The sequence below is a fragment of the Oxyura jamaicensis genome, chromosome 4 (assembly GCF_011077185.1).
Source record: "Oxyura jamaicensis isolate SHBP4307 breed ruddy duck chromosome 4, BPBGC_Ojam_1.0, whole genome shotgun sequence".
In the NCBI taxonomy this organism is placed as follows: Eukaryota; Metazoa; Chordata; class Aves; order Anseriformes; family Anatidae; genus Oxyura; species Oxyura jamaicensis.
The window spans coordinates 3,636,229-3,663,678 of record NC_048896.1 but is presented as its reverse complement, the minus strand read 5'-3'; the positions used below and the strand labels follow the sequence as shown (position 1 = coordinate 3,663,678).

The window sequence follows — 27,450 nt, the reverse complement described above, 5'->3', positions numbered from 1 at the left end:
TTTTTTTTTTTTTTTTTTTTTTTTCCCATGGAACCTGTTCATTCTTTGACTGAAGTAGGTTCGAAAATTTATTCCATGCAGTGTAAACCTAAGTAACCCTTTTATGAGAGGATTTTCCAGGCAGGTGTGAAGAGTAGTGAACAGAGACTCCCTCTAGTAATGCTTTTTTAATGGAGAAGGAGACAAAGGAAGCATCAAAGAAATAAGTTCTGCACATGACTGACCTTGATTTTTTGGAAGCAGAAATTGATTTTTGTACCTTTTCAAATTACACTAAGAACTCAAGCTCATAATTTCCTCTTCTCCATTTGATTAGAATCTGAAACATGATTAGAAATTTATTTATTTATTTATTTATTTTCATCAGAAGTTTGCTTGGTCTTCTCTGAGCTAACTCTGAACTGTCAGTGTAGTATGAGATCAAAGTCATAGGAATTTCCTACTCTATAGTTCATAGGTTTAGTTTTTCAGTTCTTGTAAATTGGCCTTTTAGCAATGTTGGAAAGAAATTAATACAACTGAATTTATTGAATTCAAGTGGCTTAGCAGAACTATAGTTTGAATGGGTGTCTAATTGTATGAGTTTAACCTTTCTTTTAGGAATTTAACTAGGGACATATCAGTAATGGTCCTTTTACTGATATAATAAGCTGAGCAATAATAAGTACTGTTTTCATATGAACAAAATTCTGCACATTGGTGAATAAAAAGGAGTCAAGTAGTACAGGCCTAAAACCTGATTGTTCTACTGTCCACATGGATGTAAACACATTAGAACAGACAAAATTCAGTGTATTTTATCATTATTTATATCAAACTACACCACCTAAGGACTTGGGAAATCATAGTAGTGAGTGGGAATATTTTATTTAGAAATGTATCTCATAGTAATTGTATTTAAAACTGTAGATAAGATAACAGAATTATTTAAGTTGGTGTTCACTGTAGAAGAGACAGGGAAGTTGTGTGTAAACCCCTAATTCCTTACCACCTTAAAATCTGGAGGGTGGCATGCATGTGAAAGAACAACATTTACAGAGGTTTTGGGAAGAAGTAGGGAAGTGTCTAGACCACTATAACTATGTAAACACATCTTTAGATATACCATAAAGAATTGAAACACTCAATACCTGCACAAGTACAATTTAATGGAGAAGAACAATATAGCTTTTATAAAGCAGGGTCCTGCTTTGGCAACCGCTTGGAGTTCTTTGTCAGCAAGCACACAAATAAAGGTGATCTGTTTTCTCCAAATTGCTATTATTTCCAAAAGGATTTTGACAAAATCTGTTGCAAAAGGAAATTAAACAGAATAAAACAAGAACAATGACATAAAAAGAATGTCTTGCAATAGATCAGTAGAGTGGCTAGAAGGTTGGAGTAAATAGCCAGCTCTTGTAATTGAGATCACAAGTGCAGATTCCTTATGGTGTCTCAGGAAATGTGTTGTTTGTGGAATATAAAGTAACCATAGAAAACAAAGGAGCCAGGTATTCCACTCAACTGTGTATGAAAGCTGAGTATTTGTGTACAGAAATGACACTGATGCATGCGTGAAGTAAATGTACAATTTTTCTTTATATATTGTATATATGGCGATATCCAACGTCTTGTTCTAAGAATATACATTCTCAAATAATATACATAACAATGATATTAAAAAAAAAAATAGACATACAAGAAATGTACCATTTGTCTAACATACATGAGCAGTATTTTACAGAAGGGTTAATTGACTTTGAACTTTGCAGTGAAAGAAATATTCAGGTGTTAGGATTTTCACCACTTAACATTCAAGGCCAATGGAGAGGATCTCCTTTGTGTATGAATGCACAGAAACAATAGTACAGTAGGTATGATGTGAATGTATGTTTTAGCTTGATTGGGTTATTTAATTAAAAAGTACATTTTTTATATGTTAGGATAAGTTGTGCAATACAAATTGTTGTTCTCCTGAATATGGAGGTTAAGCTAGTATTTTAAATTGCTACTTAAACTTGTTTTTCAAATACCCTGCTACCCATCAGGTATAGTTCTGAGGAGGAAATACCAATTATATGGGAGAAGATGTACATAATACATTATTGGCAGCCTCTTCACTATGAGACAACTGTTTAATACAGGTAGCAAGTCCAAATATGGTATTGAATCTTAATGAAAGAATCTTAAGGAAATTAAATTGTGGGATCTAAAATCTATCACATAGGTCCTAAATTTATATTTAAACAATCTCATCTGTGTGCTTGTTTGCATAGTATAATATTACACAGAAACCTGATCAACAGTGACTTTGTCTGAAATGCACCAGCTGTTTAATTGTCTACCATAGTATAAAATGAGACCTTAGAAAATACAAAACAATATCTCATCTATCAAACAGTATTAAAAAAAAAAATGGTTTTGTAAATACTATTAGATGTTTTTAGAGACATGCTTTTAGAAGTCAGTTGCATTACTGTTTTTCTGTATATAGGGAGATTGAAAACATCCGCTAAAGGAGGTAGCAGATATTTTGTAGAATTGACCTGTTTAGATAGAAATTTCAAATTATATTTTTATGAAATAGGAGCAGTTCTAATCTAAACCATTGAGTAAAATAGGGTTAGCCTATGAGAAGCTGTATTGATAAGTTTGTTTCATGTTTGCAGTGCTGTTTGTAACAACAGTCAAGTGGTAGAGCTCTCAGAGCATCTTGGCATTCAGAACTTCCCCCCAGATCGGTTTTGTTTTCTGAGATAACAGTTATGTTAGGGGATTGTCACACTGATTTGTTGTTGTTTTTTTCCCTCTGGCATGACTGACAGAGAACATCATAGAGAAATTTAATACCAGAAAAGTGACTAGAAACCAGGCCACAATAAAATCTAAGGCTCTGGTTTATGTTGTCAATTTTTTCATAATATTAATTTTTATAAAAGCAAGTTTAGGAATATTGTTGTAGCAGATGAATGACCAATGTCTGTGTTTGTCTTTGGTCTTGTACATTTCATCTTCTAGTTGTATTTTTATATACTCAAATCAATTGCTGATAATTTCCATTGTTAATATATTTCAGTTATCCTCATGAAATCCCCAACAAACACTCATGTTGTTCTACTATCACCTGTGTTTCATCTAAGATGTTGATCATCTGTTGTGATATGTAACTGGTTTTGATGTTTGACTTTTTCTGATGCTAACTGGCTTTAAAGTTTAACTAGATGATCAGGTGTTCTGATTCAGTTTTTTGATGAGGTCTGATTAACCTTATCTGATATATAAATCATTCCAGTTTCAAGGAACCAATTGTGATAATGCAAGGCTGAGGAAATTTCAGTTACTGGCAATATTATAATAAAAGTACAACATTTTAGCCTGGTTTATAATCTAAAGGAAAGAAATTATAATTACCTTTGTTAATTGAAACTCATTAGTTCCACTGCTATTTAAGAATTCTTTTCATTGATAGTTTGTTCTTTTGTTTATAGAACTTTTTTCACTTGACAATAATATTGTTACATTAATATTCATATTCAGACTGGGAAAAAATATACAAGTGCTATAAGGTAGGTATAAGACAATTCTTTGAAGACTGTGGCATTTGTTCAGTTTTGCTGGAAAAAGCATGTTAAATATATCTTTAAATATGAATAGTTATAGTTTATGCTTATCTGTTACTGTGTCACATTAGGATGGACAACAACAATTTTAAAAACAAAAAATATCTTCAAAATGACAAAGTATTTTGGGTGGGTTTGCTTCCTATTAACTTTTGGTCATAAGGATCCTACAAATTTTCATTTCATTGTAAGGATGAAACCAAATGTAGATCCTTGAATTTGGTTTAATAAGGCTGGAGTTCTTCAGTTGTATTTACTGATAATTTGGCAATACGGGGATTCTGGGAAATTCCAGTCTGTTTAGAAAGGGTTCCATTTTTGTTTGGTTTCTATACAAATCAGTACTCAACCTTCCTTATCTCTATTACAAATATTTCTGAGTTTGATTTTGCTAAAAACAAGAATTTTTACGTAGTTAATCTTCAGCTGGGGAACAGCAAAGTCACTAGTATCTAGATATTGGTTAGTATTAAGGAAAATTCTGAATAATATGCTTTTTATTCATTCATTGTGAGCGAATGATGACTTAGATGACAAACTTTTTTTTTTTTTTTTTTTTTTTCCTGGCCATAGTAGTTTATTTTGATATGATTTTAAATCAAACATTCACCAAAAGTCTCAAAAATATTACATGTATTTTTCATGACAGTCCATTTTTATTCCTTTCTTGTGAGCAAAGAATTCAATCCCTTGAGCTTTGCATGTGAAATGAACAGTATATTAGAGCAGACACAAAATGCCTAATTTTAGTTTAATTCAAAAGTGGTAAGGCCATCCATCAATGTAAGTGGAACAGGAATGAACCCAAATCAGGAAAAGAACATAAAGGTAAATATAATCTGAACTACGTATATATCAAATTCAAACAACCAATGCCTGCTCACAATTGTATAATTACTCATATAATATTATAGTAGTAACAAACACATTTAAAAATGTGTAAACCATGCAGATAGTTTATTTAATTATAAATGAATAGTATCTAGGATCAAGAGATAAAACAGATCTTAAAAAAAGAGAGGATGCTTGAGATGTCAGGAGAAATGTGTATAGATAAAATGGATAAAACGGACATAAATAAAATGGACAAATAACATTAAGATGCGTTAATTTCTACATTTAAAAAATAAATAAAATTGAAGTACAGAGAAGCCTGTACAGACAGTTTTTACTAGACTAATGTCTCATTTTTATTCCAGACACTCTGGATTACCACCTACAGTGTAAGGTAAGAAATTTCCACAGGAAAAAAACTTTTGAAGATTTAGCTTCTCATTCTTTTATCTTCTACAATATGAAAAGTTAAAAGATAGAATAGGACTGCTGATTTGCTCTGATTTTTTTTTTTTTTTAAAAAAAAAAAACTCTTCAAAAGATTTTGGGAAAAAATCCACTATTTTTGGTGGTAACTTTATTTTCATTAGTCAAGTTTTTTTTTTTTTTTTTTTTTTCCAACAGATCACTTTACAGAAAGTTCTAGATCATGTTATATTTCCACATAGAGTCACATACTATTAAATAATCTTTAATAATGAAAATTAAAATAACTTTACAGTTTAGAATCCATGTGTTCACAAAATACATCAGCTAAAAATAGAGAAGATAGATGTAAGATTAAAAGTTCTGTGAAAATGTGGTAAACATTTGCATTTATGAAATTGGTTAAATTATCCAGTTCAAATAGTATTATATTTTATGCTGAAAACAATTGTGTATAACATTAGCAAAGCTAAATTCTTCCTAAGCAAAATCAAGCTCACTGGCAAAGTAAAACTTGACTGTGTGGTTTACAAAGAACATGGCTGAACTGAGTACCTGGGCATGCTTCCTATTTTCTTCTGAATTAGCTGCAGAACATTCCTATGTGTGTATTTCTTCTAGGAGAAAATCACGGTTCATAGGCAGGGACACAGCATGCTGTTTTGTGGGCTGTCCTGCAGTGTGGACAGCAGCTCTCAAAATGTGGTGCTTGGATCAGCTTTTGTTTTTTATGAATGTAGCTACATGAGAACTGCTAAATGGATGTTAGTTTATTTTGTTTATGGTCCAAAAGGAGAGAAAAACATTACACATGGAAAAATAGGAATGTATGTGGCATATATCTACCTATCTATCTTTCTAACTATCTAAACTAATTATGTAGATGGTGTAGGCAGAGAAATTTAGAATTTTCAAATGAAACAGTTCTCACTTGTTTTTAGTGGCGGCTGGGGTTTGCCTGTATTTTCTGCCCTTGGTACTTTCTCTAATTAAGGGAAATGAAAAAACTGAAATTAAGGATATGTGACTGCTCTTTAAGTAACGATTATTTGTTGTTTTATTGGAGAATGGGTTATGGAATGGAGCACTGACATACCAAAAACGACTCCCAAGCAAAAAAAAAAAAAAAAAAGCCTGCATTAATCATTTCTGAAAATTCTGCACATGATTAATCCACCTTTAAACAGTAATCTTCATTTGCAGCATGGTGTTAGTCAGGAATTGTTGCTACTTTTCCTAATGAGGCTTTAATAAAGCTTTTCAGCTGTTATAATCACCTGAAAGTTCAACTCATAAGTGCTCAAAACATATGCAGCAAAAAGAATTGCTAGATCATGTGAAAAGTATGTGTGTGTATACATACATTTGCATGCCTGCACAAGTAACAAATGAGGAAGTATGGAAAAATTACACTTTGTCAGTTTAGTTCAGCATCTTAAAGGTAATTTATCTTTATGAATAACTACTAGTGCTGTTAAAAAGACATCATTGTCATATAATTATCCTTATGTAAAGTCAAGGTGTAACTGGAATGGCAGCAACAATAGTATTCAGTGATAGTTGTGTATTGCTGGCTTTGGAGCAGAACTAGCCTTTTTTATATACATGGTATGTTTGCTTTCTGAAGTTGTTTCTTGCATTGTCTGGGGATGAGGATTAAGGTTTAGGCTTTTTATGTTTGAGCTGTCTGTGTCCAGGAGGTATTATTTATGTGGCATGGGATTTAGGACATGATTCACAATTCCAGAAGGAATAAAATCATTTGTTTTCAGTAGGAATGTTCAGTTTGTAAAAAGACAGACTATAAAAATTTTGATATAGTTCTTTTGAAGAAAAAACAGTATATGTAAGAGCTTGTAGTTAGACATGACAATCTAATTAAATGCTGTCCAGCTCTTAATTACTAGGGCTTTGGTGGAAAAGGAGTGAACAAGCATTTTGGAAATCCATATTAGACCAAGAAATTTTATATTTAAAATAAGATGCGCTTGTGTGATTTTATGATTAGAAAGGCCTTAAAGTACAGGAAATTTTAGGAAAAATAAATCTACTAATATATGAAATGACTAAATTTCCTATTTTCCTAATAGGAGACTCATTAAATAGACAAGGAAGTATATCCCTCCTTCAAAGGTGAAATTAAAAAAGGAAAAAAAAAAAAAGACCTGGCTTAAGATGTTGAATATAGGAAACAATGTTGTGTAAAGATCAAAAATCTGAAATGTTTGGGCACATGGTGCTCTCCACAGAAATGACTGGAGATTTTTCTTCGGTTGGTAATGGGTTTGTTTGTGTAAACTGGCTGACTTATATTAGTTGGGCACAGGCCAGCTTCAACAACCACTTCCATTCTTGCATGCCTGTGTAAATAGTTATTTCCAACCATTTCTTGTTTGAAGTAGGAGAGAAAAACAGAGAAAACACTTTTCCAATTGCCACCTAGCAAAGGACAAGAAATACCCAATTATAGCAGGAACACTGTTTAGTTTGATCTCCACTATGGATAGGGAGTATAGCGTACAAAGAGAACCATGCCTTATAAGTTAATATTCAAAATGAAGTTATGCTGATAAATAAACTAACGGGAGATTTTTAGAGATGTTACTGGTAGATATTTGTATTACACAGGAAGGATTTTACGAAAATTTAAAAGGAGTTGTGTTTTTTTGTTAGTCTGGGATATTTGTGTGTATACACAGAACTGTTGAACCAAGAAAACTGGGAATTTTATTTGATGTATGTATACCTCTACAATGAAAGTAGATACTGATTTGTAAATGTGATTTATGAAATATCCAGCAATATCCACCACTATCCAAAATGACAAAAGTGAAACTGGTAACTATTTGGATAGTTTACATACATTTTGTTGAACTATAAAAGCTAGAAGTTGTACTATATATATAAGAAAAAAAAAAGATAAGTGTTTGCAGAGGCAAGAACACTTTCCATTAATTAAATGAAAAGAGATCAAAAATTTGACTGGAAGTAATATAATGAAGTATGACTCAGTTAATCTTGGTGTTATTAAAAAAAAAACTTAAATTATTTTTTAATCTATAAAATGAAATTATAGCCTGCATTATTTTTGTTGTTCTTGTTCAGCACAATTTCTCATTTATCAGGTTTCTGCTAACGGCCTTAGAGATTTAGAGAAATAATCTGAGTACTGTGCTTTAGAGGGAACACAGTTAAGTCTGCCTTTTGGTTTATTGTTTTGGGATCTGTATGATTTATAATGAATAAAAGCTCCCTATATAGCTGTGATAAAGACTACAAGGCTAGCACAGTATCATTCAACCTGTAGCATTTAGAGGTATCTAAGGATGCAAATTACTTCAACATTCGCTATGAGATGAAATAAGGAGTTGGATCTGGTTGTAATGGAGGAAAAAAAAAGGCTTCTATAAAATTTTTAATAACGAAAAACACTTTGCCCTCTTAAGCATACCTTAAATAAATTCTTGTATGACTCTGTCAACATGACATTATTCACTTTTTTCTTAATTAAAGTAAAATAATTAATTGAAAAAAAATAGTTTCTATTTTGATTTTCCAACTGTCATTATATACAAAGCACAGCATTTTCAATCTGCCTCCTAAATTAGTCTAACAATTAGTGAGAATTTTGTGGTTGTAGTATCTTTAAGGACTAGTCATCCGTTAGCTAACTCAAAATTGTGAGAATAAACTGGCCAAGCAATTGTGAGTTAAAGAAGCAACTGTAAAGCAGGTAAGATGAAATCATCAGTAGAAAATTCATTATTTTTTATTGATTGGGTAGGCACCTGATTAAATGACTTATTCTCAAGAAGGTTCAGGTTGAGAAAAAATTTAGTTTGGCGTTACCTACCTTGGACTCATTCTTAGATGAGTTCCTGCAATAAGCTGTTCATCTGTTGTTCTGTATGCAGCGCTTTATGTGAATACGCAACACTGTGAATGTTGCACTGCGTTGTTGCACTCTGAAAAGTAGTGAAGTGTTAGGGGGAAGGATTTTACTTGATCTTCCAATGGACTACTTAAACATAAAGCCACAAACTTGCTGAACTCAGATTTTTGTCTGGCTTTTGTGGTTTATGTTGCTGTTGTTGGCAGTTCTGTTGTTGTTGTCTTTGTTTTTATGATAGGCACCATGTGCAGAAAAATATGTAAAGTGATCCTTTACATCACTTTCCAATTTTACTGGACAGTTGAAGTTCTCTATATGGAGTCCTTAACTTTTTTTTTTTTTCCAGTAAAAATGAGTTAAAGAGTTAAGTGACTGAGTTTCACACAAGTCAGGTACAAATCTCCGAAGTTCCAAATCTGGAAGTCGTATCGGGTCTTTCTGACAGTTTCCTATTTTAAAAGAGGAGGAAAAAAAAAAAGCCCAAAGGCTAATGTCTTTTTTAACCTTTCTAGTTTTAAGAAAAGTGTATACCAGTTTGTCTCCTGACTTCTTATACAATGACTTTGGTAAACAGAATAACTGGGTAGAATTACCCACCTGGGAACAAATGTGCTGTGTAATTTTTTATTTTTATTTTTTTAGAACAAAGGTCTGTGGAAAAGGAAAAAAACAACAAACAAAAACTTGCAAGACCAAATAGAGACTGCCATTTTGCATCTGGAATAGCTGCTATGACTAAATGGGATTTTGAAGTATACCAGAGGAAGGTCATGGAATAAGATGTAAATAGGTGACAGAGCAATTTCAGCTGTAAGGAATATTTTGTACCATCTCACAAGTATCTTAGAATATGCTAAAACAAAACAGTGACCTGGAATCAAGTCCAGTTTTCTGTGGAAGACACAGCAGAGAACATGCATTTTTAGGTGTCATTTTGGTGAAAATAATGTACATGTCTATACAACTTCTAGTTACTAATTATTTTTATAGTATGAAAATGAAACACTTTTATTCACAATTTCATAGAATAGGGTTTTGTCAGATGTTTTACCTCTTACATTATTTGTTACAGCATTATGTATAATAATTGAAATAACACTTTCCATTCAATTTATTGAACAGTGGTTCATGAATTCTTTGATTCTCTATGTATTTGCAGAGTATGTATAAGACACCTTATATGGCAGGAAGAGTGTGTGTAGAACTCTAAAATACGTATTCTTATTAAGCTGAATAATTGAAAGAATGGCAAATAATTTTGTATGAAAGACTTTTTAAAAATATTTGTAAGGTAAACTCTGCAAATATAAAGAAGTTTCTCCTGTCAGATCTTCATTACCTCTTATAGTTAGGGTGAAAGAAGGATGAAAAGTCTGTGCTCAAACTTTCCCTCCTTTCTTTTAGTGCTTGGCAGCACTAAAGCAAATTAATTGCCTCATAACATTTTTGAGAAATCATATCAACTTCTTACATAATTTGGTAAGTAAATGCAACTCCCTGTTTTCGAGAAAGAAGAGAAGAAATGAAACTATTGTGGTAGAAAATATACAAAATACAGTAGTGAAAATCATGTATAGGTAATGCAGTCCTCAGAAAGTCTAGACCCTATAAAAATCAATTTAACTAAGTTAAGAAAAACTTGGTTCTAAATTTCCTGAGATTTCAGATCTTATCTGTTTAATTTTTTTTAGTGGTCACATCTAAAATTAAAATGTCTTTTTCTATTTTAGCAATCAAGTCAATTAAATAGAGAGACTTACAGTTCAATAGGCTAATGTTTAAACAAGATTTGAATGTCAATTAAAGTTAGACTCATTACTGCGGATAGACTTTTACTAGATTTTATGCCATTATTCAATATATATCTTATAATCCATTATTCTGAATATAATCACCAAGTTACTATTTTAAATATTACCTAAAATATTGGATTCTTTTTAATTTGCAAGCATTAAAATAATTTAATTCATCTTTAATGGATATACTTGTCATTGTCAAAATCTTGGAGGTTCTTTCCTTCCTGCCTTTAGAGCACTCACCGAAAAGCAAAGCACAAAGGCACACAAAACTCATTAGTACTAATTGTTATCATTTTCAGCAAAAAATCTTTTCTGAATAGTCTCTTTCAAGGTCTGCATGAACCTTAATGCTTTCAAGACCTGTTTTGGGAAGAGGGAATGGTGGAGGGGAGCAGTGCTCAAGGGGCACCTGAGCTAAAACCTGCAAGGTAATTTCACTTTACTTGGAAACATGCTCTCGGGGGGGGGGGGGGGGGGGGGGGGGAATTAGAGGAGAAATGGACACTGTGTTAATAAGTTAAAATGGACGTATGAAAAGAGAAGAAGTCTACAGAAATAGTAGATGGTGAAAGCAAAGTGGTGACACCAGCTGTGATTTTTTTTCTGTGCGTTACTGAAATCTAATGTTCTGGGTTCATGTAGCTGGAATATTAATGAAAATGAGTAACTCAAGGAGTCATGCAAAGGCAAGATTTGGAAAGGTAGTTTTATGTCAAAGGAAACTTAGTTTCTGGCATGCAAAATGAAACTAGGGAATACTGTAGTGAAGTATTTGGGAAGTGGAAAATAATGTATTGGAAAAAGTTTGATCACTTTCTTTTGACTGCTAAGGCTGAAGACATAGAAAATGAAATTAGAGGAGGTATATGACAATTTATGAAGCTATGCTTATAACTGACCTTGTAAAAATAACTAAGATCAAAGGAGGGAATATAGAGAAAAATTAATGCTCATTTCTCAAACAGTCCAGATTATGTGCATCCTTTGGGTATTAAGGAAATTAGCTAGAAATACTGTGGTGTACAACTGAGAATTACTTTATGAAAAGTCATGTTTAACTGAGAAGGTAAGCAAATATTAGAACAGAGCAAATGAAGTGACAACTTTCAGAGGACAGAAAAGTGAACCTGGCAATTAAAGATAATTAATTTTAAAAGACCAAGGCTTAGTTCCAAAAAGGCATTTAAAGTAGAGCTGGAACAGGAGATAAGCATTTTATGTCAACAAGTGTCATACTCCCAGTTCTGCTTGAATGTGAAGGGACAACAATCCACTATTGTTCCTAAGTGGTCCAGGAACTTAAGTTCTGGTCTTTTCATACACAAGATTACTTCTACTGTTTCATGGGTTGGCCTCTATTTCACCTCTTTTCCTAGGTGAGATCTTCAGCCTACTTATTCAGAGTCCCTGCTACCTGATAGGAATGAGCAGGTATCGTCAAACCATACCTGATACCCAGACTCTCTTGTCCTCTTGCACCAGATACAATAGATACAGATCTCTGGATGCCGATAGTCACTACTCCTTAAATAATCCAATATATTTTGGGTATAGGAAAGAAAAGGTAACATGCAGAAAGTAGCATAGAAGATCTTGAGAAAGGTGTGTTGTTATCTTCCCTTAGGGGGAAAAAATCAGCTTTCCAGGCTGAAAGGGTTTAGATGACTCAGTGTGGGATCAAATGTTTGGATAAGTGAATGAGTATTGTAAAACTTAGGATTGATTGTGGTAACGAGGCAGTGAGGTGAAAGGAAAACCATGATCAGCCAGACAGGTGAGGGTGTCCCTAGTTAAGTAATCAAACACACCGGAGAGTAAACTGAATAGCTCATGTTCAGAGTCACAGGCATCTGTTTTGTTTGCTCGACATGCTTCTCAGTAATGATGAATGTGAATGCAAGAATGAAAATTATGCACATGTTCTTGGGATTTTGACAGCAGCAACTTTTACATTATCTCTTGACTGAAGTGACTGATTTTTCCCTGTGACAAAACTTGCCTATGTGCCCAGGTTTCAGAATTCTCAAGTGTGAGATGTGGTTATTCCCTTGGCTATTGAAGGGTGAGCAAACAGTAGAGCCAGGAATCCTCACTTCCAAGTACTTTCTCCACGGATTTTCAGAAGTATTTGTCATACTCACTCTGCCTGATCGTGATTTCTTGGAACTCCACTTTTTTTTTGTCATACTTTGAGTACAAAGAGTCTTAGGCTGAGATAAAATACTCTCTAGAGAAATGTAAGTTTAAATCAGATTTGAATCTACCTACTGTGTCTAATGTGTTTTGACTACCACATTTTAATGTAAAAAGGGAAGATGTCATCACTTCTAGATTCTCAAGGTATGTTGCCAGACACATTCTTGCTAAATGAAGAGATGGGCAATTATTCTAGTGCTGCTTATAAATTCTGAATTTTGAAAGGATGCAAAGTCCTGAGATCAGAGAAGACCTGGGCATAGTGTATAAGCCTCTAGAGTATAGACCCCTTTTCCTTCAAAATTCATATATCTGCTTTTTTTTTTTTTTTTTAACTAGTCAATACACCAGATGCTGTGAATATATGCTGAGGTGTATAACCCTCCTACAAATGACATACCAAACACAGACATTTACATTGATGTCATGGATTTCAGTGAGGAAACAAAAATCTGAGTGTTATAATAGCAGTAAAAAATATCATAAGTTAAACCCCAGTTGTGGTTCTGGTCAAAACCATGTAAAAACTTTGAAAGACCTAACTTCTCTGTCACTGTGATTTTGTGGTTAATCTAGGAGTAATTAAGACCTTTCATGTGATAACTTTCATTGTAATATTTCTCTGAATGTGCTTGCATTTAACCACTATCTAACAAACTGTGAATAGCAAATGATAGTTGTCGAGCAAATGGCATCAGGAAAAACTGGATAAATCAAGGCTTGTATCAGCCTGGCAAGGGATGTCTGAGAGTATAATTTCAATCTACCAGATTTGCATGCACAAAAAAGCTAAAATGTCCTTTCTATATGTATGTGTGATGACAAGATGACAAATGCATCTATATTCATATTTCTGCATTTCAGGAACAAAAGAACAAACCAGTTACAATGTGTTAAAAAGGTTCAGAGCATGGAAATTGAATGAAATGTCATTCAAGAACTTGGATAAAACTGAGGATATTTATTTTCTGAATTGTAAATGATGGCATGATTTCCTTTAAAGGAAAAAAAAAAAAAAAGGAATTACTCATAAAATGGTTTCTTGGAATTACTCAAAATGTAGTTCCGAAGAGTTCAGACCACGGAGCTATGTATCACTTGTGTAAATTTTTGAAAACTTATATTCATGTGTGGTGGTTTTACCCTGCTAAGCAGTTGAACACCACGACTGCTCTCTCACTCCCCCTCCTCAGATGAGCGATGCTTGACCACGTCCTTGAAGCAGGGCCTCAACACACGTAGCCGGTGTTCGGGAGGAGGACAGACGTTCTCACAACGAGAGCCCACCCCTCCCCTCTTCTTCCTTTTTCCACCTTTTAATGCTGAGTGTGACATCATATGGTATGGAATATCCCTTTGGTTGGTTTAGGTCAGCTGCCCTGATGATGTTTCTTTCTCACTTTTTGCCCACCCCCTAGGAGGGTCAGAGAGAGTCCTGATGCTGTGCCAGCGCTTCTCAGCAGCAGACACAACACTGGTGTGATACCACTGCTGTTCTAGCTACAAGTGCAGAGCGCAGCACTGTATGGGCTGCTGCAGGGAAAGTTAACATCCCAGCCAGACCCAGTACATCATGTCATAAAGTATAATGCTAGAATAAAATATAAATAAATAGAGGCATTTGTGAGACCATCTCGATAATTAGAGAATGTGTTCTCATGAGAATAGAATTACTGTAATGTATGCTAGCAGGATGTTTGAAAACAACCCTCTTAATAAATGGAGTTGACATAAAATATACTGCAAAAGGATTATTGGCAAAGGCATGTAAAATAAGAGATTTGGCAGGAACTTTAAGAACACAAATATGCATCACTCAGGGGAGAAGACTTCTATCCTGGGAACAAGCTGTCTTTGTAAACAGGATTATACATATAACAACCATCTAGAAAGCACATAAGACTTCCATCAAAGAAAAATCATATCCACCAGAAATAATGGAAGTGAGGAAAATTTCAGTGACAGTTATTTTAGGTTACTCTAAGTAGTTAAAATTGTAAAATCAGTTTCATTGTTTATTTAATTGTTACCTTAGCCAGTCTCTTTGCTTCTGTATCCCCATAACAGATGTTCGTTATAAAAAATGAATACATTAAGATGATTACATTATTCAAACTCTTTGATAATTCATTTGTATTAAAACCATAAGACTGTTGACATTTCCCTAGGGTATGTTTGGTGAGGTTAAGCAGGATAAATGTCACAGTAAGTAATGCTGTTATAATAAAAACCTTGCAAAGGAACTACATTTTTTTTTTTTTTTTTGCTTTATGGTCCTTAACAGCAACTTTTAGAGCTATATTTCCTTTTTAAATGATCCATTATACTTGAAGAGTAAAGTAAAAAGACCCAAAATTATGATTCTTGCTCATTTTATCAAGAATAAATGAATAGGAAAGGAGAAGTCTTGAACGCATAAATATTTTTTAAAAACTTTTGAAACAAAAAACCACAATGTGTTATATTTAAATATAATAGCCCTGGTGAGATGTGGTATGGAAGAACTTATCTTAGAAAGAATGTAAGATATGTATTAATATCTATGCGAATGCTTCAAAACAGGAAGTGAACTATAAAATGACTGAGGGGGGAAAAAAAGAGACCTGCAGAGTGTCCCTCATTTCAACCTCCATTTCAAACCAGGTCTAAATACTAAGTTGAATTTAATGTACATTAAATGTAATGAATTACATTTATTTAAGCTTATATTCATAAATTTTAACAAGGAAATTCAGGTTGCTCAGGGCCTTCTCTGGGCCAGCTCTGAAAATTCCAAGAACAAATGTCATACAGAGGCTCTCAAAGCCACTGCTCTGATGCTTATCTTTTCCATTGCATGCAGCCCAGCTGTCAACTCTAGGGATGGTGACCATCACCTCTTGGTTTTCATTGTGCATCTCTGGGGAGTCTCTCTTTCTGCCTTATCTAAGGTTCTCCGTGAGGTGGCTGACCATCGGTGGATCCCCTTGGCTTATCCTTCTCATCTTGAGATAAACAAACCCAATTAATGCCCTCAGTCTCACATCACTGTGGGCCCCAGTGCCAAACCCCCTCCACAGCACTTTGCCTGATCCCTAAGTTTGGGGCATCTATTTTGTACTGGGGGCCCAGAAGAGGACGTGCTGAATACTGGGCAACATTTACTTCCCCTGACCACTGCCTGAGCGTAGTAGTGACTGGCAGTACTGTAAAATATTAATTTATACTTTTAATTAATCTAAAGACTTGCTTAAGTTTCAGTGGTCATTGTAACAATTAAATGTGGCAGATATCAAAAGTTTTTCTTCACTCTTTATTCAAACACATTAAAAAGGGAACTTAGTACATCCCATTAAAGAATAAATTGCAACTCCAACTAGCAATAAGATTAGGTGGATGTAAAGGAATATAAAGTGTTTTGCTTATTATTATTCAGCAAAATTTACAAGAAACTGCTTAATGATGATGACAGTTAAATTCATGCTTCTCAACTAGTTACAAGTTGTGTTTTTTTTTGTGCGTGTCTGGGTCATACCTAATATCTGAATAGAACATTAATTATAGATATTACTGATCATCAAAAAAGTAACAATTTTGCAGTTGTCTTTAACTGCAATATCTTTGACTATACTCAGCTCAACCAAAATTGGTCCTGATAAAAATTTTATTATTAATAAAAATACTCATAATGTATTCTTCTGTGAAAAGAGAGCGACGATTTCAGAGGCTAATAGAAATGATTAACCAGGTAAAGTAAAAAAAAAAATAAAATAAAGAATTGCAGAATATTTGAATCCTGGAGGACCTCTGAAGATCATCTAGTCCAACTCTCACAGTAGAATTTAAAACAAACAAAAAATAATACAATTTCCTGTGTTTGAGTTTTTGCCCATCACCTCCTGCCCCATCACTAGATACCACTGAGAAGGGTCTGGCTCTGTTGTCTTTACTGCCCCATCAGAATTTATGCGCATTGATAAATCCACCTGAGCCTTGCTCCTTGTGGATGAGCAGTTCCAGCTCACTTAACCTCAACTCATATGACACATGCTCCAGTCCTTCAACCACCTTCCTGGCCATTTGATGGACTACCTTTAGTATGTCCATGTATCTTCTGTACTGGAGAGCCCACAGCTGCACACAGCACTCCAAGTACAAGTAGCATATCGGTAGACAAAGTTTCATCACTTTTTTTTCAGAGTTACAGTAATGCAGTTTAAAGGTACTGGTATTTTCTGCTTTATTATACCAATTTACATTTTCCACATTTTCAGGATTAGCTGCAAAGTGATTCTGTGAAATTAATCAAAGTTTTGTAAAGAACAGAATTCAAACTTTGAGCAATGCAATGCTGACGAGGAAACTCCATTTAGAGAGGAGTTGTCAGTTACTGTCAAAGTGGAAGTGTGCATTGGTGCGGTTACCTTGGGCCTGGTTATTCAGCTCACATAGATGACTAGAAGATAGAGTAGATTATACACACTCACTCTGTGCATGACATAATGGTGGAAGAAACTACAAGTAAATCAGGGTTGTAATTCAAAATGAACTTGATTTAATCATTTAAAAATTTTATGGCTTCCATTGGCACAAAAATGTTTGTATAGAACATATTTCTTTGAGCAAATGAGCATGAGGATTGCTTATGACTTACAAGCACATTATGGTACATTATTGCCAGCAAGGCAACTTTTACAATGGCATGTAAAAATATGAATATGTTTTACTAGATGGATGAAGCAACCTTTTTCCCGTACTCAGCTGTTGTAGGGGCTCAGCTGAAGGTCTTTGTCCAGATTTGACACTCCAAGAATTGTTTGGAATCCAAAGAAAATAGCAAGAATGGCAGAAATTCTGGAAGACAGCAGAAAGAGGGATTAAAGGAACTGTGATTACAAGGGCTTTAGAGGGTAAAATGAAGGAATGTGATAATGCAAATTATAAAGTTGGGTATTTTTTCTGGTGGGCATGCAAAATAAGCTATTTCTTGCATATATCCCATATAAATAGTAATGGGGTTTAATTGCAGTAAGAGAGAGTCACCTCTGATATGGAGGAAAGATTGTTAGTGGTAAAAGTTCTGAAGCACTGGTGTAGTTTGCTGACCATTTCAGGCAACTTTTAGGAAAAGGTTAGACAAACATCTGTAACCTAGTTACAGCTGAACTACAAGAAAGGGGCCAGATGACCTTTCAAGGTCCCTTCCAGCTCTATGATTTTCCTCATTTATGAATGCCACCACAGAGAGTTACAAATCCTGACAACAGAATCAACTATTAAAAACAATAGATAAAAGAGAAATAAAGTGCCTGTCTGTTTCTGTACTGTACCCTTCTCTGTTCAAGTCAAGAATATTGGTCCTGTGTTTGATTTGTGCTGTTTTTGTTGTCAATTTTATTCTTTATCTTATCTGAATGCTTATTTTTATTTCCATGCCTGTCTAATATGTCAAAGGTCTGAGGCTATTTATCTAAAATGGCAAAATCAAACTGTGGATGTTGCTGAATGTTTGAGATATTTCTGTAATATCTCTGCATTTTTTATGTCAAAAATTCCATCCTGAGATCGTTGTTTGCTCTAAATTTTTTTTTGGAAAGCTGACTCGAACCATGAACTCCAACCTTCAGATTCATAGACCTTCAAAATCATTATTAATTACCTGAACAAACAGGAGTTTTAATACATTTTGAAGTACCTTACCCAAGATACTAGTAGGCCATTTTCTGTGGCAAATCCTTACAAGGAATTATTTTTCAATATAATTAATTTTCAATACAATGTGTTATATAACACACATTGCTTTAAATGACTGTTAGAAGATTTTACAGTGACTATCATATCTGAATAGCAAGCAAGAATAACCTGTATTTGGAAAGCAATATTATGTGAAGGTGTTTGATCAAAATGAACAGGGGACCCCACATTCTGGTTATGTTCACTGCTTTTCCTCCCACAGCTGATTTTCAGTACCTACTGTGTCACTGCCATGCACTATGTTTTCTGAAGACATACTACCTATTCACTGGTATGCATTCAGTAAGGGTCTAATAAGCTTCTAAAAGAGAAACAAACCCAAAGAGACAATCTTTATAGGATGTTTGCCAAGCTGTTTTGGTAATAATCCTATATTGTCCAAACTTACATAGCATGACTCATACATTTCTCCAAAGTAAACTTTATCTCATCCATCAGGAATCTATTCAAAGTAGTAGTAAGTAGGCACTTATTAATAAATGGCAAAACTTGTAATTATTAACTGCTTTTGGTGCCTTTTGCTTTTCTACTACATTCTGTTACTTTCCTAGTGATCAATAATTCATGACAGACCTGTTTTTCCTGAAGTTGGTAATAGATTTCTACTGTAATTCAATATTTCAGTTTTAGTTTTGGCCTTAAATATAATTGCTTAAAGTTTTGCAAAAACTTAAATGTGTTCATTTTCTGAATATTTTGTACATGATATATAGTGTGGGGATCAGAAAATCCCTGTAGGAATCCAGCTAGAGCAGCCAAAAAATATGAGAGAGATGCCTGATCTGCTTTTTGTTTTGTTTTTGTTGCTTTATTTATAACTTTCCAATTTAGAATAATAAAACATGCCACTAAGAAAATAAAATTGTTTCCTAGGCAATATAAGAACTACCCTACTTAAAAATGCTTCCCTGTTACGGTTTCTATACATATCAATTTTTTGTGGTAATTTTTTGGTAAATAAAACCCAGAAAATATGAAATCAAATTTATAGGACTTGATTCTCTTCTTCCTATGTGTGAGAAAGCACTGGTATTTGTAGTCCCACATTTCATTACATCCTGCAAGTTTACATGTTAGTGAAGGAAAAATGTATAACCCTCGAAATCCATGGAATAAAAACTTGCTGAGAAAATGTCTCTGTTGTTAAAATAAGCATTTGTCATTCATTGGAAATTATGCTGGACCACATTGCTAGTAAGTGAGATTTCTTAGTGTATAAAGAACACTGTATGATTTTATCCCCTGGAAACAAAGCTAGGCAGTAGTTTTATTCTTCTGTTTTTATTTATTTAAAGTCAGAGGGGTTGATGTTGTCAGGTTGCTTGATAGAATGGTTTTACTTGCAAGATACCTGTTATTGCATTTTCTTTTGTTTGGTAGCATGTTAATGAAGGCAAACAAAACAAGCATTTCTGTGAAGTAATATAGGGCATTAATATAGAGTATTATTGTATATATTAATCCCATAAATAAGGCAGCATTTTGTTATGTGATTCAATCTGTGTGCTTTAAGCTCCTTGTTTTGAACATTTTGGCCCTGGGCTTCCAGAGCAATTAAGACTTTGGCCCTCTTAAGTTTCTAGGTGACCCTTGAGTATTGAATCTCAGATGGCTGCTCGTGAACTTTGGGAAAAATTTTACTTTATTGTTTTTATTATTATTATTGTTTGTTTATTTATTTTAAATCAGTCTTATTATCAAGATTGAATGGCATCATTTTAGGACCAATAGGAATTTAACCAGTATATTTTCATGTAAACTTTTAGAATGTGCAGGAAAAGTACTAGAAGTAAACATTGTCTATACTGTTATTTTAATAAGAGAGTATGCTAAAGAGTTATTCCTGTGGCATTGGTAAGGACATGATACAGTAATTCCACTTGTTTCATTTCAGTTTAAGCTTTTGAACATTATTGGATCCCTTTGGCTGTGACTTCACAATAAATTTATTTGAGTAACCATCATGAATTCCTTCCAAGAGGTATCAGTTGCTAGTAGTTACTAGTGCAACCTCTCTAAACCAAGAGATATATTTTTTAAAAAATAAAACGTTTTGCTTTTTTTTTTTTTTTTTTTTTTCCCAAATAGTTAACAGGAAGTCTGTAAAAATACCTTAAGAATAATATCTAGAACATTTCTGTTCCATCTAGATTTACAAAATTATGAAGAGGGAACAAGTAGATACACGACAGAGAATCACACATGGGAAACTAGGATATCTGGTTGTTTGAGACTTCTAGAATATCCAGGGTCACATGGCAACACATTAACTCAATCTCTGTGGAGCGTGCAGCTGTGAGTGCATCTTTTGTCCTGCACAGGTCAGTGGGCCACAGTTCCCATCCTGCATGGAGATGTGCATCCTCCCATTCAGAGGAGGATCTGAGCATGGCTCTTTAGGTACCCTTGTGTATTGTGTGCTACCTGTGGAAGTTGAATGAGTTTTATTGCCATGTTGTTTCATTATGGTTGCACTCCACACACCAAACATTAACAGTACTAATGATCCGCGCCAGGTTCTTAATTTCCTGGTATCGAGTTCATTCTGCTTTTTTTCTATAGCTGAGTTGCAGGTCAATAATAGATTCTTTGTTGTCAAGTAGGAGGTTTTTTAATTACAAAATGAGCCTTCATAGTTAATGAAATGGATGCTGTGTTTTAAATATACATGTAGTAGGTAGGACATTACTTGTTGATTTGTCTGTGTTTTTTTAATTATTATTATTTTTAGTAATAATATTAAATATAACCACTTTGCTTGCTTTTCCTGTAAATTTACTTCTTTACATGTTTCCAGCAGTACCATAACTGTATCATTTTGGCCTTTGTAACTCTTTTCCTTGTAGGTGAATATCCTTCTCTCTTTTTATTTCCTTTTTGTTTTGCTCCAAGTCCCCGATGGCAGTTTCTCACAGTATCTCCTGTATGTTTGCTTTTTTCTCTGTTGCCCAATTCTAACTATATTTTCTGAGTTCAAGAGAGATTGCATTAGCAGAAATAAATAAGAGAGAAACACTCGTATTTGCTAATAGATAAATTTAAGTGGAGAAAATATTTTTTTCCTCTCTTCAGGCTTTCATAGACAAGATTGTATGTTTGCAACTCTTCAGCAGTCCTTATGCAATTAATTGCTACTTTCAGTAAGTTTGTCTCCACACAATGACTTTTCTATAGTTCTTGACACTCTTTATACCTAGGTTATGAACATTAGAATTTCTTTCCCCCCTCAAGTTATGACAATTCATCCACTACAATCTATATTGCTCACCATCTGTATTCCAAGAGATTTCTTTAAAACATTGCTTTTGCAATTGCTCTTGTCCCCTTGGTTGCTATTAATAATGATGGTTTATCCTAATATAAATATATATATATAAATATAGTATTTCTTATGTGCTAAGTTAATTTTTAAGCTGATTTTTTTTTTTTTTTCATGATGTACAACAGCTTGTTATCGAAACCCTGCAGCAAAAAGACAAACCTGTCCACTGCAATGTTTGGTATGTAAATTGGATTACAGTAGATTACAACTGAGAAAAAAATGCAATGCTAGTTATTTCATACCCATAACCCTACATAAATCTTGTATTTTGCAGGTTGTTTAATTTTAGATCTTCTTTCAGTGTAAGAGAGCCACAAGTTTATCATTAACTTCTGCTTCTCTTAATAATTCCTCTGAACTATGGTTGTAGATGTATAGGTTTAATTAGCTGCTTCTGTTCTTCTGTTTTTCTCATGTCATGTTGTCTTTTTCATTAGATTTCTCTTCTTCATTTGTGTTAGACATTCCCACATTTCCTAGCTTTAAGCAATGTAGGCTATAAATGGGATCTAAAGTTGGAACATGTCTTCAGTTTGTGTTTTGTTAATTCCTTCTATTTTCCTGTCAAAAACATATTTTATCACGTGTTGCCAATGAAGTGAAAGAAAAGTCAAAGATAATCCACATCAGCGTTTTTTTTTTTTTAATTATTTTTATTTTTTTGCTTCTAGCAAAGCCTCTGTGTCTTTAGATTTATTTTCTGTTATAAATGTTCTATGAAAGTATCCATACTGTTTTCAGGTTTTGTTTTCATAGAGGCTATGCCCAAGCATGTTACAGAATGCTAGAGGCTTTTAAGCTTGTAAAATCAAATGTATCAACAATGTAGTATTCTTAAACTCTCTGTAACTGTTTTTCCTGTCACATAGAAATTTAATTGTTTTTTAAGATAGTAAATCTGGGATTGGATTAATGGGAACAACTGAGTTGAAAACCTAGTCAAGTTGTGAAGTTAAAAGGGGCAAGGGACAAAATAGAAGGCAGAGGTAGCAGACTGGAAGTTGAAGATGATGGAAAATAGAAAGAGCAGTCCCAGCGTACAGATACTTTATCATATGTGTGGAACAAGCTTTGTCTTTATATGTGTTACTGGGAATGACTGTGAGGACAGATCACGCTTTATTTTGTGACAGTAATATTTTCAGGTAAAAATATGTGGAGACCACAGTCATCTGCAGCACTCTGGTCTTAATACTCTGGAGTTCTGAAATAAAGTAGTAAGAGAGAACACACTGTTGTTGCATAATTTATGGGCAAAATAACATAATACTCTGAAGTTATTTTTTTCATCAACTTTTCAGGTATGACCTGTACTCCTCTAAGTATTTTTGAGGTTGAAGGTTGCTAGGGTGATTATTCTAACAATCTATGGAAGTGAACTAGATATATTTTAATAACCTAATTTTTAATCCATTCTGTGCTATATTATATACTTGGAAAAAAAAAAAAGTCTATGAAAAAATGCTTTGTAAAACATCTGATCTCTTTAGGATTTCAACAAAGTTCACTGCCATGACCTTACCTTACCCTTACTGTATAGTGAACTTGTTTACCGTGAAGGGCTTGCTTATTAAGTTCAAACATATGATTCACTGGGCTATGTAAATAGATTTTGTCTGTGACAAAGCGGCTAACATTAAGTTAGCTGAAGATAACTCCAGTGTGCTACTAGTTTCTAATTCTCTTGACTACTTCTGTTGCTCATTGCATGCTTTAAACATTAATTTTCTTATCTGTTAGTTGCTGTAGACTGTAGTTAGGTAAAATCCATAACTGAACAGAAGAGATCCATGAAAATTCCTTCTACTGTCATGTGGGCTGACATGTTCTTAAAGTTGAGGATAGAAAATTAAATGCCTGTGTTAATGGAGATATATTTTCAGTTTTGTAAAGTTTTGAATAGATCTTCTGATACTGTAAATTAACAACCAAAGTATCTTCTGGGGTGCTGCTCAGAAGTGCTGTATTTAATTTTGAAAAATATTTTTTTGTTGTTTGCTTGTTAGAAAAAGCCATTAAAATAAAATTAACTGCAATAATATGCTTGCCATTGTATAGGAACTGAATCTCAGCAAATGTCTGAGAATTCTTTTCAAATTGAAAAGAAGCTGAGAAATCAATGTCAAGTCCAGCTCCCCAGTATCTTTGTGTGGTCATAAGCCCAGATAAGTAATTATCCTTCTGGCCAATACTTATTACACTAAGTCTTTTTCTGTGGTTTCCAACTCTGTCTTCTTCCAAGACTGCAATAACAATTCTTACATTATATTTAGCTGTAATTCTTCTCACCAGTAACTTCTATTTTACCGTAATGATTACCCTGGAGAAGTCAATGCCTTTGTCTTCAGCTTTGCAGGAATGGCTCCTTGATGTTCTGAACACAGTCCTTTACTCTGTTTCAGAATAATGTAGTTGTGTTGTAGAATTAATGAAGATCGACTAACCTTTTCTGTTACCAAATTATGGATTTGCAAAAAGTTTTTTTTTGTTGTTGTTGTTTTTCTGATTTTTAAAAAGCTACTCAAATTAAGAAAAAAAAAATAACAAAAAATAACAAAAAATTGGGACATTTAGATTAGAGGTTAGGAGGAAATTCTTCACTCAGAGGGTGGTGAGGCATTGGAAAAGGCTGCCCAGAGAAGTTGTGGATGTCCCGTCCCTGGACGTGTTAAAGGCCAGGTTGGATGAGGCCCTGTGCAACCTGATCTGTTGGGTGCCCATGGTAAAGGAATTGTAACTAGATGATCTTTAAGGCCATTCTGTAATATGGAAAAGATTTATAGGTTAAAGGGTTTTGTGTTTATTTTTTTAAAAGAAAATCTTAAATATATCCAAGTTATATTTGACTGTTTCATTCTAGGGTATTTATACATCAATAACATGAAGTAAGTCTTTGGTTCAATATTAAACTGCAAAAGGGCAAAGTAGTCTTGAACTTATATTTTAAACTGTGATATACGTACTAAAATATTTAGACAAACAGTTTATCTCAGGTGTACAGTAACCTATGCAAGATTTAGCACCAATATCCAACACATAATACAACACTTGATACAAAACTAAAACTGAATGCCTGTAAACAATTCTTTGCAAAATGTTTTTTTCAATATTGTGTTAGTTGTATCTGGATTCAAATCTTCAAGAGAAAATAAATGCAACATAGATTATGGTAATAAACGTTGCTCTATTAATGTGCTTTAAATAACACCATCAAAATTACTTTCTTATAGAAAATTTATATATAAAATGAAATAGGAGATATTAGAAGGAAGAATCACTGTGTTCTTCAATCCAATAAAAGACTAGAAAAATAACAAATATATATAGAATACAAATATAAAGAAAAAGGATTTGAGAAATAACAAAGATGTATTATGATATATACTGAAGCAGAATATCAGACTGAAGAAAGAATGATTTTCACTTCTGAAAGCAGAAACTTAAAAAAAAAAAAAAAAAAAAAAAAAGTAGAATAGAAGATGGGATTTTTAGAGATAGATAATTAATATTCCAGTTAAAATGAGGCTTTAAAAAAGTACCTCCATTTTGGAGGACTGGTTTTCCTTTTTGGTTAATGAACCATAAAAGCAGAGATAATTTCATTTAAATTGTACTTTTTCAGGTTTCATATATATTTATGAAGGTGTCTCAAATATATTTATGGGGCATCTGCAAATGATATACTATTATGCACAAATATCCTTTACTCTATAAAGCACTTGCTCTTAAGACACTAATGCACTTCCTTTCAGCCTGGATTCCAGTTTAAACATTTTTGGCAATATCTTAACAAATATTATAAATAGGCATCAATCAACACAGTACGAATGCTCTACTAAATATTATAGATAGTCAGTGCTCAAGTTCCACCGAATGAGATTCCATAAAATGTATTCATATTTCTCTGCAGAAATATCTGTCCCAAACAGATTATTATTTTTTTTAATGTCAAGTCATCTTGGTCTAAAAAAAATAATAATAATTTGGGAAATAATAAAAATACCATTTAAGATCCATTGTGACAAGAAAAGAGAAATTGAAAAGTATTTGCTTTTTAAGAAGGTGGGTTTGAAACAAAGAAAGAGAGGCAATGGCACTCTAGTGTGGCATGTTTTAGATGAAAGACTACAACAGAGGTCAAAATGAGAAAATCCTTTTGGGAAAGATTGTGAAAAAAACGTTGTCTTTGTTTTGCTCTGTTCTAAATTCCATGGATAGATTTGAATAGATTGCTAATGTTATAGAGACAGGAATTCTACTAAGATCTGTTTCATTACTGAAGACATTACATTTGCACATATCAACTGAAGCAAATGCTGCCAATAGTGATAGAAACTTCATACTGTCCGATGCAGTAATCATTAGATTCCTTTACTGGATAGTCACTGAACCGACAGGAGGGTATGCTATTAGCAGGTCAAAGAAGATAACCTTGTAATAAATAAGCATGAATTGATAATTTTTCAATTAAATAAAAGGATAAACAAAAAGAGGTTGGTTACTAAGGTTTCTAATTCCACAGCAGCAGACTGAGAAAATTACAGAAACTAATTAGTGATGTCAACAATACTGAAGTGCCAAGGGACTTAAAGTGAAGGAGCTTTGGAATCTGAAGTCAAGGCTTCAAAATCTATCTAAACTGCAATGCAAACAAGGAACAGCAAATTGAAATGTTTCTTCAATATATGTGTAAAAACAGATTATCAAGAAGGTAGCAGATATCAAAAAGGTAAGATGGAATTAAATTTCAAGGAGATTTCTTTCTTGAAGGTAGAAGGATATTGGGATAATTGTTGCCCTAAAATCAGGCCAAATTATGGCTTACAAAGGACATTTTGGCTAGTGGATATGAGCCATAAAAATAAAGAGCACAAGAAAACAAATGAGTACTTCATTTGATGAAGCAGACGTAAGTTTTCACAAATAAAATATACAAAATACATCTCCCAAATCCATTTTTGTTTGAGCCTAATTTCAGTGAGAATAATGATGTTGTCCAAGGACTGGTAGGTTAACAGCAAGTTTAGCTGTCCAGATCTTCTTGGCCTCAGAACAGTCTGTTAAGTCTCTCTTTCTGCTCTCTGATAAACGTATACTGTAATAATATGAAAAATAAACTTGTGGGTAGTCAAAGCAGTGAAAACAAATTCAGACATTTTTACGGATTACTTGTACAGTACAAGAACAGCTGTTGGAAAGATTTGTGATGTGCTTCATATATACTGATGATTAGATGCCTGTTTTGTCTTTACCACTCTAACATTTATAAATATATTTTGGATACGAATACACAGTTTAGCAAGTTCTGCTTTTAGATGTTCTTACTTCCTAAATCTGGAACGTTTTTTTTGTTTTTTTTTTTTTTTCCTCTGATCTATCTACTTTGGACATATGTATAAAGCTGGATGGATTTTGAAACTACTATGCTAGAAACAAGGCAGATTAACTACAATTTTTTCTTTTCCGGCTTGGAGGCCACTCGAGGCAGCTGAGGGAGCGGCAGTTCCCGCGCGGGAGGCTGACGAGATGTAGGCGGAGCCGGCAGCGGCGAGCCATTTAAATAGGGCGTCGCCGCCATTTTGCAGTCACTCGCTGAGGCGAGCGGCCGGCGTTTAGATGCGTTCTGCAGCGGAGTGGGAGAGCGAGGCG

The 27,450-nt window shown here is 33.7% G+C and overlaps 1 long non-coding RNA gene across 1 annotated transcript in view; it reads left to right on the top strand.

The window, feature by feature from the left end:
• The first annotated feature begins 4,741 nt into the window (after positions 1-4,741).
• The window catches only part of LOC118166108, a 75,223-nt gene continuing 52,514 nt past the window's right edge, over positions 4,742-27,450 (top strand). Inside the window, exon 1 of the long non-coding RNA XR_004750352.1 lies at positions 4,742-4,827. This is a non-coding gene — a long non-coding RNA (uncharacterized LOC118166108). The remainder of the gene's footprint in view (positions 4,828-27,450) is intronic.